Here is a 14,643-nt window from a genome sequence, read left to right on the forward strand (position 1 = left end):
TGTGGTTTTGGATATTAGTTCCCATCCTCCCCAGCCACAGACTGATAGAAATGGTAGTCCAGGACCTCTGGAAGCTACCACACTTAAAACAGTGCTTTGCACTTGTTTGCATGTCTAGCATCACATACAACTCAGCCTTTCATAGAGTGACCATTTAAAAATGGGAACTGACAGAAATAATGCTGTTCTATGAAGACACCTAAGGGAGTTCAGCATTCTCTGCATAAAGTAAGTGGTGTGGGTTTCATGTTTTAAAAGGTACTTTTCTCACTCTCATAGTGGTGTTCTTTCATTGCACACCACATGCAGAATAGGAAGGAAGAAGAGAATTTGAAGTCACACATGTCTAGCAGAGGAACACATTTTGATTGTCTGGCAAAAGAATCGTGCCTTTGTGATTGCATCCTTCCAAGTGGCCAGTGCTTCCTGGGTTGCACTCATTATCATCTCCTCTATGCATCTGTCAGCTTCTAGAGTACACAAGATCACCTCAGAACCTGCCAAGATTATAAAAAAGCAATCATTCTTATACAGAGAGAGACAAACCCGTTCATTTCTGTTTCTCTCACTTCATGGTTTTTCCAACCGTATGTTCAGTTTGCCACATTTCCACATCAGTTTGGACTATTTCTTTTCTTTTCAAAATCCACACAAGGATGACACGCAAATTTGTGAAGCGTTCCATTAAATATATAAAAAAAGCCCACACAAACATTCATTTTCATATGTAAAGCACTTTTGCCTAATCATTTGTAATGCACTTTTCAAGCCATTCCATCCTCAGTAATACAGTAGGTCCAATTTTTGCACACTTTTAGACTGGAGAACTGTGCCACAAAATTTGGATAAGTGTAACTTTTAAAGGATATACCTTTAAAGGTATGTGTTTTACCTCACTTGCTAACTTGAGAAGTGTGGACTGTGTTTACATTAAAATATGAACAAATTTCTTCCCCACCTCTACTCTTAGAAGAGCATTGAAGTTGCACCCTTCCTCTGTTACCTCCTATCTGGATGTGAATCATTGCTGCACACGTGTCCAGAACCAAATCCAGATCTATGGCAAACAGCTACAATTGCTGATGGCAATTTCTATAGTGGGGAAACAACTTGGGAGGGTGTACCAGCCCTGCATGCAACCCTTAATTCAGGTGTGGAGAAGCTTTGGCCCTCCAGATGTTGCAGAGCTACAACTCCCATCAGCCCCAGCATGCATGGCCAATAGGCGTGAGATGATAAGCATCGTAGTCAGGTCAGGGAAAAGGTTGCTGCACTCTATGTGTCAGATGCATATGCAGTCCTTGAACATTGTTAATTTTCTTCTTAAAGGTACAGGTAAAGGTACCCCTGCCCGTACGGGCCAGTCTTGACAGACTCTAGGGTTGTGCGCCCATCTCACTCAAGAGGCCGGGGGCCAGCGCTGTCCGGAGACACTTCCGGGTCACGTGGCCAGCGTGACAAAGCTGCATCTGGCGATCCAGCGCAGCACACGGAAACGCCGTTTACCTTCCCGCCAGTAAGCGGTCCCTATTTATCTACTTGCACCCGGGGGTGCTTTCGAACTGCTAGGTTGGCAGGCGCTGGGACCAAGCAACGGGAGCGCACCCCACCGCGGGGATTCGAACCGCGACCTTTCGATCGGCAAGCCCTAGGCGCTGAGGCTTTTACCCACAGCACCACCCGTGTCCCAATTTTCTTCTTAAAATGGGTTAAAGCAGTGGTTTCCAAAGTGGGTGGTAGTCCCCCCCCCGGGGGGCTGTGGGATTACCTAGGGGGTCACTGGAGGTGTAAATGACTATCAGACTTTGAATAGCTGGTGTCACTGGATCAAGCTACCGTAATCAGTTTTGTTGAACTTATCAAACCAAATAGTTTAAACTGAATTTTGAATGAATGCTTAATTAATTGTTACCATTTTGAATTTTATTGGATTATCTTCCTTAGCGGGTCATGCAAACTGCAGTTCAGAATCATGCATTTTTAAGGGTAGAGTAGGGGCACTGGGGATGAGCTTGTGGAACCAAGGGGAACCACTGGGTTAAATGGTTAATTTGAAAACAAGCAACTATTGGGATATCACACTGCATTTCTAGTTTCTTCCCACCGATATCAGAGAGCTGCCAAAGGGCACATTAGACAGGAGACTGGCTGCAAAAGAGAGAGGGAAGATGACTTTATTTGTCAGAAAACAGTTCCAACAAGCAAGTAGCCCTAAGGGAGAGCTGAGCAATTCAGCTCTCGTCTGGGGGTGATGAAGTTGAATCAGAAACCCTATCAAGGCAATATACACCACTAACTTAGTCTTTGGCATTGCCGTTGTGTGAAGTGCCCTTGATGTACCAACAGTCATCAAAATTTTCACTATTTAAATATCAGGGGGTAGCTGACATTTATTTTGGCATTTGAGATAGCTCAGTTGGTTAGAGCGTGGTGCTGATAATGCCAAGGTTGCATGTTCATTACACATATGGGACAGTGGCATATTCCTGCTTTGCAGGGGGTTGGACTAGATGGTCCTTAGGATCCCTGCCAAACCTATGATTCTATGATTCCATGATTAACAACATCCTCTGGATCATTCACACAAAATTCAAACAATATGATATGAGCATATTTAAAATAGTAAAACCAGTACAGTAAGATTGACATAAGCACCAGCAATAAGTGCATAAAATCTTTTTGGAAACAACATATATAACTCAACTAGAAACAATTTGTTTCGTGGATCAAAAGATAGTTTTAAAAGAGGATTAGACAAAATAATGGAGGAAATGGCTATCGATAGCTATGTTCTGCTTCCATTGTTGAACACAGTGTGCCTCTGAAAATTGCAGGCTCCTGCTAAGCTTAGGTCCTGCTAGCAGGATTCCTAGGGTATCTGGCTGGCCACTATGAGAACAAGATGCTGGGCCAAATAGGTCCCTTAGGCCTGATCCAGCTGCAGGGCAGCTTTTATATGGAAGTTGTTGTTGTTGTTGTTTATTTTCCCCAGACATAGAACTCAAGGCAGCTTACAGATGGTAAAGAATAAGAGTTTATAGTATTTGTAGACTGCTTTGGGGGAAGATCTCACAAAGTGGTTTACACAGTGCTTTCCCCCCAAGAAAAATAGGTGCCAGAACTCACATTAAAGTAGCTCACTTGGTTAGAGTATGGTGCTGATACTGCCAAGGTTGTGGGTTTGATCCCCTTATGGGACAGTCACATATTCCTGCATTGTAGGGAGTTGAGTTGTTACTGCTTCTTCTCGCCCCTGCTCAGACGACCCTGTGGTGGTGGTTAAGGGGGAGGGAGCGGCCCCCATGGAATCTGGAGGGTGATATGTAAGAAAGTGAAGGGATTTGGGGAGATGATATACAATGAAATGAAAAAGATGTTAAAATGTACATTTGCAAAGAAACCAGAGATTTTTCTTTTAGGGATTACAGGAAAGGAAATAAGAAGAAAGGACTATAAACTTTTCCAATATGCAGTTACAGCAGCAAGAATCCTACTGGCCCAGAAATGGAAACAAGAGGAAATACCGACGGTAGAAGAACGGAGACTGAAGCTGACAGACTATGCAGAACTGGACAGACTAACTGGGAAAATCAGATATCTTCGAGACCAAAAGTTCATCGAGGACTGTGGGAAATTTGTTGAATATCTGAAAAGAACATGTGATGTGCAAACAACGCTAGTGGGGTTTCAAGAAGCACTGTGAAAGTTGAGATATATTGTTAGAAAGAAATAGAAGTGGGAGGGAAGGTTAATGGCAATATAAACAGAAGAAATGCGTAACTGAGAGGTAAATATGGATGATTGTCAGAGAAGCTGAAGGAAGTCCATATAGAGCTAAATTTGTGGAAATTTTGATATGATTTTTTATTTGTGTTGGAAAATTAATAAAAATTATTATTAAAAAAAGGAATCTGGAGGGTGATAGTCCCTCAAGCTTCTTCCTTCTCCATTCCGCTCAGGGCAAGATGGTTCTTCATTTCTCCCAGGTGCCACTTTCATTGTTCCTTCAAGATCAGAAAGGAAGGCAAAGAGTAAAGGTAAAGGACCCCTGGACAGTAAAGTCCAGTCAAATTTGACTATGGGGTGTAGTTTTCATCTCCATTTTCAGGCCAAGGGAACTGGTGTTTGTCCACAGACAGCTTTCCAGGTCATGTGGCCAGCATGATTAAGCCGCTTCTGGTGCACAGAACATACTGACAAGTGCCAGAGCACACAGAAACACTGTTTACTCTCCCACCACAGCAGTACCTATTTATCTACTTGCACTGGTATGCTTTTGAACTGCTAGGTTGGCAGGAGTTGGGACAGAGCAATAGGAGCTCACCCCACCATGCGGATTCGAACTGCCAACCTTACAGTCAGTAAGCCCAAGAGGTTTGATGGTTTAGACCACAGCGCCACAGCATCCAGCAGGGTATCAGACTTGATGCAAAAGCCTCTGTTGTTCTCCTCTGTTCTGCAGATGGAATTATGGCTCACCCTGAGTTTGCTCTCAGAGCCTGCCATGGAGAAAGTGCTGCCTTTCTCCACCCTTCAACCTGCTGCCACCAAATTCTTGTTGGGCTTTTGACTGATACAATCAAACACAACAACTCTTTATCATGACTCCATCTTAACCACAAGGCAAGTTCAAACCCCAGTTTCACATCAGTTCTACACGATTGCTGCTCTCACAGCAGGAAAGTTCAAATGCAACACTTTTAAACACCTAGCAGTGGAAAACTACAGCTTTGTATTTTCCCAGAACATGTTTGGCTGGAGCAGTCTTAAGCTCATCTTGGCCAAATATGTGTGTGGTGGGGGGTTCGTTACTGTAATCAACCTCACCCAGGAGACCGATAAACAGAGGTTATACTAGGAAGCCTAATTTTCTTTTCTTTTTTTTAAAGTCACATTCCAACCCCCAACCCCACGTTTCAGCTGGGTTAAGCTATTTTTTAAATTCAATCTGGGCTTCAGCTAAGCTCTTGGAGAATGTGAATTAAGTATGCCAATTGGAATTGGGTTGGAGGAAGAGAAAGATTCAACTGCCGGCTTGGAATCCAGTGTGAGAACTTGCTCCATATGGACAGCTCTGGTTCTCATTCATGGGATGCTAAGGCTGAAATCTTAGAACCACTTACCAGGAAGGGAGCACCATTGAACTCAGCAGGATTTACTTCTGAGTGAACACGACAGCACTGTAAGTCTTAGTGTACTCAACAGGACTCACAATTCAGCAACAGGCTGAGACTCTGCCTGTTTACTCATAGGGAAATCTTACTGAGTTCAGAGAAGTTTGCTCCTAAGTATGCATGCACAGGATTTCAGTTGCTACACCTGACCCTATGCAAGTGAGCAGACCCAATTCTGATGGGAGTTACTGCAGAGTAAGCAAACTAGGTTTACACTTTGCTGGGTAGCAGCAGCTCACTGAATATAGTGGGACTTACTTCTGAGCAAACATAGGAACAGGTGGCAATAAAAACCTTGTTACTATGTTGTTGTTTAGTTGTTTAGTCGTGTCCGACTCTTCGTGACCCCATGGACCAGAGCACGCCAGGCACTCCTGTCTTCCACTGCCTCCCGCAGTTTGGTCAGACTCACGTTTGTAGCTTCAAGAACACTGTCCAACCATCTCGTTCTCTGTCGTCCCCTTCTTCTTGTGCCCTCCATCTTTCCCAACATCAGGGTCTTTTCCAGGGAGACTTCTCTTCTCATGAGGTGGCCAAAGTATTGGAGCCTCAGCTTCAGGATCTGTCCTTCCAGTGAGCACTCAGGGCTGACTTCTTTAAGAATGGATACGTTTGATCTTCTTGCAGTCCATGGGACTCTCAAGAGTCTCCTCCAGCACCATAATTGTTACTATAAGGAGGGGAAAACTAAACTAAAGATCAACAAGAGTTCAACTCTATGGGCAGTAATTATAATTTATTTATATGCCGCCCACATGACTGGGTTGCCCCAGCCACTCTGGGTGACTTCAACAAATGATAAAACCACAGTAAAAGGTCACACATTAAAAACATCCCTACACGAGGCTGCCTACAGATAGCTTCTGAAAGTCAGATAGTTGTGTGAGGCCCATCCCTTGGTCTCCAAGAAAGAACCACACATCATTGTTAAGAAGGAGAGGCCTGATGACCAGGAGATGGACAAGTCTGTTTCTGGTAGTTTAGGTGAGGAAATCTCCTGTTGCCGAGGAGAAATTATTGTGAGACGAGTAAGAATCTAACTAACTGGGTAAGAAGGAGGCAGGTCCTGTTTAAGGAGGACAGGTGGCAATATTTAACTTCTTTCTGACCTTTCTCATTGCTTCATCAACAGGATTACTGAGTCCACCAACTGAGACTCACTCACTTAAGAAATTCAAGAATGAACCACCAACCATGGAAGTTTTCCTGTGGCCGGAAGAGTGGGCAAAAGGTACCACCCCCAACTTCCTCACCGTTTTTGAAGTGAAAGCCTAATTCTGAGAGTTCATATGGTGCAGTAGTTAGGTCAGGGGTGTGAATGTGCCACTCATGGGCACACATGTGAACAGAGAGGTGCCTCTTCTGGGCCCACAGCGTTCCCTCCCCACTTTGTAATTAGGCTTGAAACAAGCATCCTAATGTAGCCTACAGTTCGTGCTTGGTTGTAGTGGGACATGGTACCTTAAGGGCTGCTTCTGAACTTTTCTTTTTCATCCTAACATTCTCATTGTAGATCTGGAAACTGCAGAAAAACACATCTACAGTGGGTGAATGAGCAAAGGAAAGCATGGCTGGAAGATGTCAAGAACAAGGGCAGCATCTGGTCACAGCTTTAAGGGCTGGACCTTGGTGGGTTTGCCCACTGGGGCATCTGCAATGCATCCATAGATGTTCACCAGCCCAAGGTGTACACTTCCATCTATATCTTTACAGTGAGAATGAGATACTGAGCAGCCTGGTTTCTTACCACATGCAGAGCCAAGAAAGAGACTTCCTTGTGCATTGGTATGGCCAGACCACTGGACTTTTGGATAACATTCTAGCATAGCCTTTTGCTACCCTTTCTTCACACAGTCTATCCTTCCCCTCTGAGGAGACGTGTGCTTCCTGAAGGATGACCACATCTGCTTTCAACATTTAAAACTTAAGGAGGGCATGTTGCCTTTCACTAGAAGAATCAAGACCCCCAACATTCCTAGAAGTTTTCAATGCCATCAGGCGAGCTTGGACTCAGGGGGCAAAGGGAGGAGTGGAACATAAGAAGAGCCTGATGGATGAGGTCACTGGCCTATCTAGTCCAGCATCCTGTTCTCCCGTTGGCCAACCAGATGCCTATCCTGCAAGAAACACTCAAGCAAGACCTGAACAGAACAGCATTTTCCCCATTTGTCCACTAGTCTGTGTAGTGCTGCTAAATACTTCAGCCCATGCAGAAAACTGTAGGCAAATGGGATGATAAGTCATTCTATGTTGCAGAATGTTTCTGTTATATAAACTTCCTCTCCTTCTATTGGCAGCAGAAGCAATTCTCTGCCAAACACAAGGACATTCACCTATTGCTCATTAAAGCACACACAGATTTTGGAACTGATCTAACATGCTTCTTTTGACAAGGATCCAAACTGAAACCACACTGTCTAGTTCAAGCCTGCCTGCTCAGCTAACACATCATCTTTGTTCAGACCACAGAAGAAAATAGCTTCCTAGTGTTCCATGCGAGGGTAGCTGTATCCCAGTAGTAGCACCCATGAGAGGTCATTGGACTCCAGCTCCCATACACCCCAGGCAGCAAGGACAATGGCTAGAGATGACAGTTCTAACATCTCGAGAGAACCATGTGAGCTATTACACTCACATTACCCTACTGGCTAGTCCATAGCTCCAAGTTATGCCTTGCTTAGATATTCCCAACATGGATGACCCCAACCCCCAACTTCTAGTATCATGAGTGAGAAAAGCTTCTCTCTATCCACTTTCTCCACACCATGCATAAATTTGTAAACCTTTATCATGTAATAATAATAACAATAATTGTCACCTCTTACTCACACATTCTCTAAAAAGCCCCCAAAGTTCAAATTTTCCTCCAGTTTCTCCTTCCCCTTGAACATTTTGGTTACCATTTTTCATCCAGAACTATAGACAGTATTACAAGTGTGGTTGCACCATTGATTTTTTATAACAATATTATGATATTGCCAGTTTTGTTTTCAGACCTTTTCATGTTCCCCAGATCAATGTTTTCACATCAAGCTACTCAGGACGACTCCACAATCTCATTCCTGGCAGTCAGTCACTGCCAGCCCATACCCCATTAGTGCATGTTGCACATATATAGGGATGGCATATTTCAATAAGTAAAAATCAGGACACTCCAAAAGTTGGCATTTTCAGCACAATTTAACCCATGGTGAAATCAGACATTTGCCTGATTTACAAAAAAATATCCAGGACGCCATTTTCAGAGGTGAATTCCAGAACATGTCCTGGAAAATTAGGACATATTGCAGACCTACTATATACAGTGGTAGCTTGGGTTACAGACACTTCAGTTTACAGGTGCTTCAGGTTACAGACACTTCAGGTTACAGACTCTGCTAACCCAGAAATAGTACTTCGGGTTAAGAACTTTGCTTCAGGATGAGAACAGAAATTGTGCGGCAGCAGCGGGAGGCCCCATTAGCTAAAGTGGTGCTTCAGGTTAAGAACAGTTTCGGGTTAAGAACGGACCTCCAGAACTAATTAAGTTCTTAACCCGAGGTACCACTGTATGTGGTTAAGATTTTTTTGGTCCCAATACTGGGACCAAATACGTCAGCTGACATTTGTAAACTGAGAATTATACAGTATGCTTTGATAGATAGCCTACATGTGAAAAAAGGTAAGAAAGAGTGCCTGAAAGATTATTGTTAGGAGAATCTGCTTACTCAGACTGTGTTAAGAATGAGTCAAGAATGACCAACATGCATGAAAGGGTTAAGACCACAGAGTAAGCTTACCTTGGGAAGGACTAGGTAATCAAGCTTTGTTCCTATTCAGTCTACCTGAGAAGCTCAACAAGTGAGTTGTTTTTGTGCTGGTTGCTGCAGCTCAGATCGCATGGCTCTTACAAGCCATTCTTGTGTTCCTATACCAGTTTTGGAACTTTCACCATTGTAAACTAAGCCAAATTTTGCTGCCTGTGTTTTCTGAATGCTGTAAGAAAAGCACATGAACCTGACCTTTGAAGAATATGTAAGTAAACCAATGGTTTACTTACCAAACTTGTGGCCTTTTTCTATGCTTAGGGGAACTTTGGAAAGAACATAGAAAGGCATATTTTAAAGGTTTAAGCCTATGTTTCTATGCTTTACTTTGCTGCATATTTTGTGATTTTAAATATCTGTTGGGGTTCTCTCACCAAACAGTACTTGCCTCAAACCTGGATCTTGGCATCCAGGGAATTCTCCTTTTATATACTCAATTTTCCTTGCCACCAACAGCATGTGGGTAGTGGAATGGGTAGACTTTGTCCTTATTAACATGTTTCTAGATGTGCATTTTATGTATTTTGTGTTGGCCATTGTTTTAAATTGCTTTTCTTTTTATCAACTCACTTTTAGACCTTTTGTATGGTGCAAAGTGAATAACAACAACAACAACAACAACAACAACAACAACAATAATAATATTGTCAAGAGAGTTGGGAAGTTTTTGTGGTGTTTGTTTCACACATAGCTGCTTTGCAGGAATGCTTTGCTTCTCCAGATGATTGCATAAGGTGTCTGGTTTCAGTCCACCATTCCTGACTACAAGGGCCAAGGGATGAGAGACAGACAGATTTATAAGCAATTAGGGAGAGTGAGCCAGAGAACAGATCAAGCAAAGGCTTTGTTAACCAAGGACCTCACAGCAGCCAAAGCCTTTGGGCTCGAATTGCCAAACACAACACATGCATAAGGATCCAAGCACTCACATCTTGCGTTAATTCAAAACAGAAGCATTTAATGTCAGAATGTTCATTTTCTTCCAAAGGGAAAAAAAAAGTTGCCCGACCCCTCCAACCAAGTAGTAAAACAAGTCAGCAGTGCCTAAACTTCTATTGTCAATAAACCCTCTGCATCTAGCAGTTCTATATCTTAGGCCTGGCTTGTCCCAAACTTGTCACAACAACGAAAAAGCACATGTTAAATACTCCCCCACACACCAAAAAAACTGCTGATTCAAGTAATACACTATTTTTTCTTGCTATACAATATCCCCCTCTTCTGGTCAACTGGGTTTCTACAAGAAGAACGGTGACAGCATCAGCCATTCAGACTGCATTGATGCTCATTCTTTGGGCAGCAAGAAAGAAAACTAAATGTTGACAGGCCCTTGAGAGCCCCAAACACCCACCCACACTGGAAGCTGCCTGCTGCATCCCTGCACAAGTCTCTGCTCTGTTATTACCTCCTACCAATGAGCGTCTGCTAAGGGTAATTCTACTGCATGTCAACAGGAATGATTGAATTATCTACGTCAATCTTGACCAACCTGGTGCCCTGCAGATGTCGTTGGACTACAACTCCCATCAACAGCAGCCACCAGACCATGCTGCCCAAGGCTAATCTAAGTCATTTGTGCAACTTGATTAGTGTAAGTGACTATAAGATTGTAGGATCTACCTTTTTTCTTTTAGTAGGACTCTGTGAACCACCATCCAAAGAGAGATGCAAAATACATACACTTAGAATTAATTAGTTATGAGCCCAATAATTTGTTGGGTTGTTGTTTTATTTGATCAGTGGTTCCCAAACTTTTTTTTTCAGATCACTGCTCTCTTGGTTCCATAAACTCATCCCCAGTGCTCCCTACCATACTGATTTTAAAAGCATTATTCAGAATAGTGGTTTGCACTAAGGAAGATAACAGCACAATTAAATCCCAAATGGCAACCATTAACTGCAATTAAATCCAATTAAAACTATTTAGTTTAATTCAACAAACATGATGATCTTGATCCAGTGATACTAGCTTTTCAAAATATGATAGTCATTTACACCTCCAACTTACCCTGCTCACCATGGGCGTAGCCAGGATTTTTGTTAGAGGGGGCAGGACTTTGGGGGGGCAGGACTTTTGCTAAGGGGGCAGAACCAATGTGAGTGGTCAGTTAATTAAGTATTTCTATTGTTTTGCTTGATCGGGGGGGGGCAGCTGCCCCTCTGCCCCCCTTGGCTACGCCCATGCTGCCCACCCTATTGCTTCTAAGTGCCCCACTGGGGAATCCCACTGCCTTTCCCCCAGGAGATGGCACTGCACCCAACTCTCTTGGGGAGAAAAGGTGTCTCATTTTGTTAAACAACTAGGAGTAACACAGAATTATTGTACCCCCCTGCCCCAACAAAAAAACTTTCTGAAAACTTTCCAGGTACTTTATTTTCCCAGGGAAGATTTTTCCATTTCATAAATTCTCCAGCGCCTATTGCAAATTAAGTATTAGCCAAGCTTCAATGTGTTTTGGTTTGTTATGAGAGCATATGAGAAGCCTTCTGGATCTAGTCAGTGGTCCATCCAGCATTGTGCCCACAGTGGCCCAACTGGATGTTTCAAAGATAAGCTCACAAGCAAAACCCAAATGCAAAGAGCACTACCTTCTCCTGTGATTTCCAGCAACTGGTATCGAGAAGCATACTATCTCCAGTTGTGGAGTCAGAGTATAGTTGTCATGGCTAGAAGCCATTGATATTGTCCATGAATTTGTCTAATCCTCTTTTAAAATTCTCCAATGACAATGGTTTGTTTACTGAACAAAATAAGCACGTTAAATTGGGTTGTTGTAGGGCATGAGGAATTTTTTCAGTGCAAACTGAAATCTTTCCCTAATGCAAATTACCCCAAAGACACAAGATCCTGCCACTCCTGCTTCTGTGCTGGTGGCAGATGCAGTGAAATACGTCTAGAGTCTTCCTCATGAACTTCTGCTGCCTGAGGCAGCTGCCTCAGCCCACCTCCTGTGCAGGCCAGCCCTGGGCTCCATAATGGTGCACCAATGCCTAAGGAGGTTGTTGTGGACATGTCCCCAGTTCTCAAGTCAGAATGCATTCTGGCATTCAGTTTCCACCCCTGTCAAATGAACTAAGAATTTGAATGAAAATCAAGGATTGCCAAATCTGCCGTATTGCTACATCAGGAATAACATAGCACATATGATGAGCCTGATGGCAAAATGGCCTATGCGAGGACGGCACTGCCTAACTTGTCCCTTCTATGACAGAGTATGGCTCAGGTTTTGCAAGCAGGATATAAAAGTGGTGAAGCCCCTGATGAGACACACAATCACTTTTGCTGTGAGTGACACCAAGGGACAAGGATACAGGCCAGCCAACCAATTGTGAATCAAGCGAAGGCATCCTTTTGCAAGGAATTAGAGGGCTTCCTTCTCAGGCAGATGCATGGAAGAATATTGCAATGAAGCATGCTTTCCTCCTGGGTCCATGGTAAGGTGCAAAGGCAATGCTTTCATGCTCATGTTAAAGGAAATGAATCATAATGTCACCACAAAAGTTGTTCCTGGAACTTGGGGTAAACAACAAATGCTTCCAGACCTCGCAAATGGCACAGTTACAAGTTTCTGATGGGATTCCATTGTGGATATATGTGATGGCTCTGTTCTATGGGTATGGTGGTGTTACAGCCAGCAGTGCTTCCAGTGAGACTTCATTGTTAGGCGCATTCAATCACTGGAGGGTACCATGAAGCAAGTTGCAGCAGCACAAATGACATCTGTGATCAATGAGGATGATGGGAAATAAATGGTTCAGAAAAAATGTGAGTGCTCGATGTGCTTCTGAAACAAATGAGGATCTCTGCAGTTTCCCAGAATCCCATGTAATTAATGACAGTGCTCAAGAGAAAAACAAATTTAGTAGCAATACCCAGGTCAGGAATGCAAACAGTGTACTAAGTACAATTTTGGGGAATGATGACAAGGAGGTGATTGACAGATGGCAGAGTATAATTGTACCAGAGTTGACAGTTTGTGTACAGCCAAAGAAGTGCATGGAACCATCCCAGTCAAAGCCCCTCTGATGTTTCTTCTTATCTGGCAATCACTTACAGTGGTACCTCTGGTTACGTACTTAATTCATTCCGGAGGTCCGTTCTTAACTTGAAACTGTTCTTAACCTGAAGAACTTTAGCTAATGGGGCCTCCCGCTGCCAGAGCACAATTTCTCTTCTCATCCTGAAGCAAAGTTCTTAACCCGAGGTACTATTTCTGGGTTAGCAGAGTCTGTAACATGAAGCGTATGTAACCCAAGGTACCACTGTATAGTCAAGTAAGATGACAATGAGAACTGGGGTGGTGGTGGGGTGGTTGAAGGAAACAAGAAAACAAAATAATGGACCTCAGTCAGGCCAAACTTGTACTGTCCAAGAGTCTCCTGACAAGACTAATTGAGATCAGTTCGGGTAAACAAGATATTAACAATAGTAATATATACATGTGCCTTTGATTCAGTCTTACAGATATTCTGTGCCAATCAAATGTAGGAATTTGTGGACAGTGTGAATGAGTTTACTTTGGGCAACAAAGCATCAGGCATAGTGAGAAAGGGTTTGCCTGCTCATACATATAAAAGAAGGGCAAGTTCTTTGTACCTGGCAGATTTATTCCACCATGAACCATTGCCAGGTGGTATTGCTAAAATCAGCTGTGAAACTGCAGAATGCAGCTTGGTTACCAGAATTATTCCAAAATTTTACAAGTGTGAAAGAAGGTAGCAAATGTCCAGAGCAGCAAAGGGCAGAGTACAGCCAAGCCACACTCATTTACCAGGACCAGAACTAGAAGAACTGGAGGTGTTATTGGTGGAGGTCACACAGGAGAAATACTGTTGCTGCCACCATAAGGAAAGGGATACAAGCAGAATGCCAGCAGAATGCAAAGGTGACAGAACCAGAAGAACTGTGAAATCCTTCTCTCTGTAGAGGTTACCCAACCTAATGACAAGAATCTGCTTCAGTGTGTTGTGCAAATTGGAAAGACACCAATCCAGGCAAAACTAGGTGATGTGACATATGTTCTTAAGAGGTGCTGTGGGCTTCTTGAGGAACTGGTAACACTGATCAGTGTGAACACCATGGAGCATTATGTGGCACATTGTCAGAGACATGATGACATGTGGGAGGAATATAATGACCTAAGGAACAATAAGTCATTATGCAGCAAATACAAATAATTTGGCACCTGCTGATTTACAGTGCATAGAAATATACACGTTTGGTAGAGGCTGCTGCAAAAACAACTGCAGAATTATGGCACAGGTTTAGAGTAGATCAGACAGTGTTGGATTTCAAGTGGTGTAAACTAGGAATTCCAGTTTGATATATCAATTACTTCATTTTGAGGGCACTGAAAAATGACTGAAATATTCAGCACAGGTTTGGAATGACTCAGACAAAATTGAATTAATTGCCTTAATTGCATTATGTATCATGCAATTTTGGTGGCGCTGCAAAAATCTGGCATAGGATTGGAGGGGGATTACAAATTTGGGGGGTTCATAGTCAACACAGCTCCATGCCACCAAAAGATTGCGGAAGTTCCTTCAGTTTTTGAAACAGGGGTTGGAGAAATATAGGGAGCTAAAATTAGTATACACAAACACCTCAGACAACCCCTGGCCATTTTAACAGTAAAGTAAGACAGCTGTAAAAGGCAACT

Source organism: Podarcis filfolensis (assembly GCF_964270895.1).
Source record: "Podarcis filfolensis genome assembly, chromosome: Z".
Classification (NCBI taxonomy): Eukaryota; Metazoa; Chordata; class Lepidosauria; order Squamata; family Lacertidae; genus Podarcis; species Podarcis filfolensis.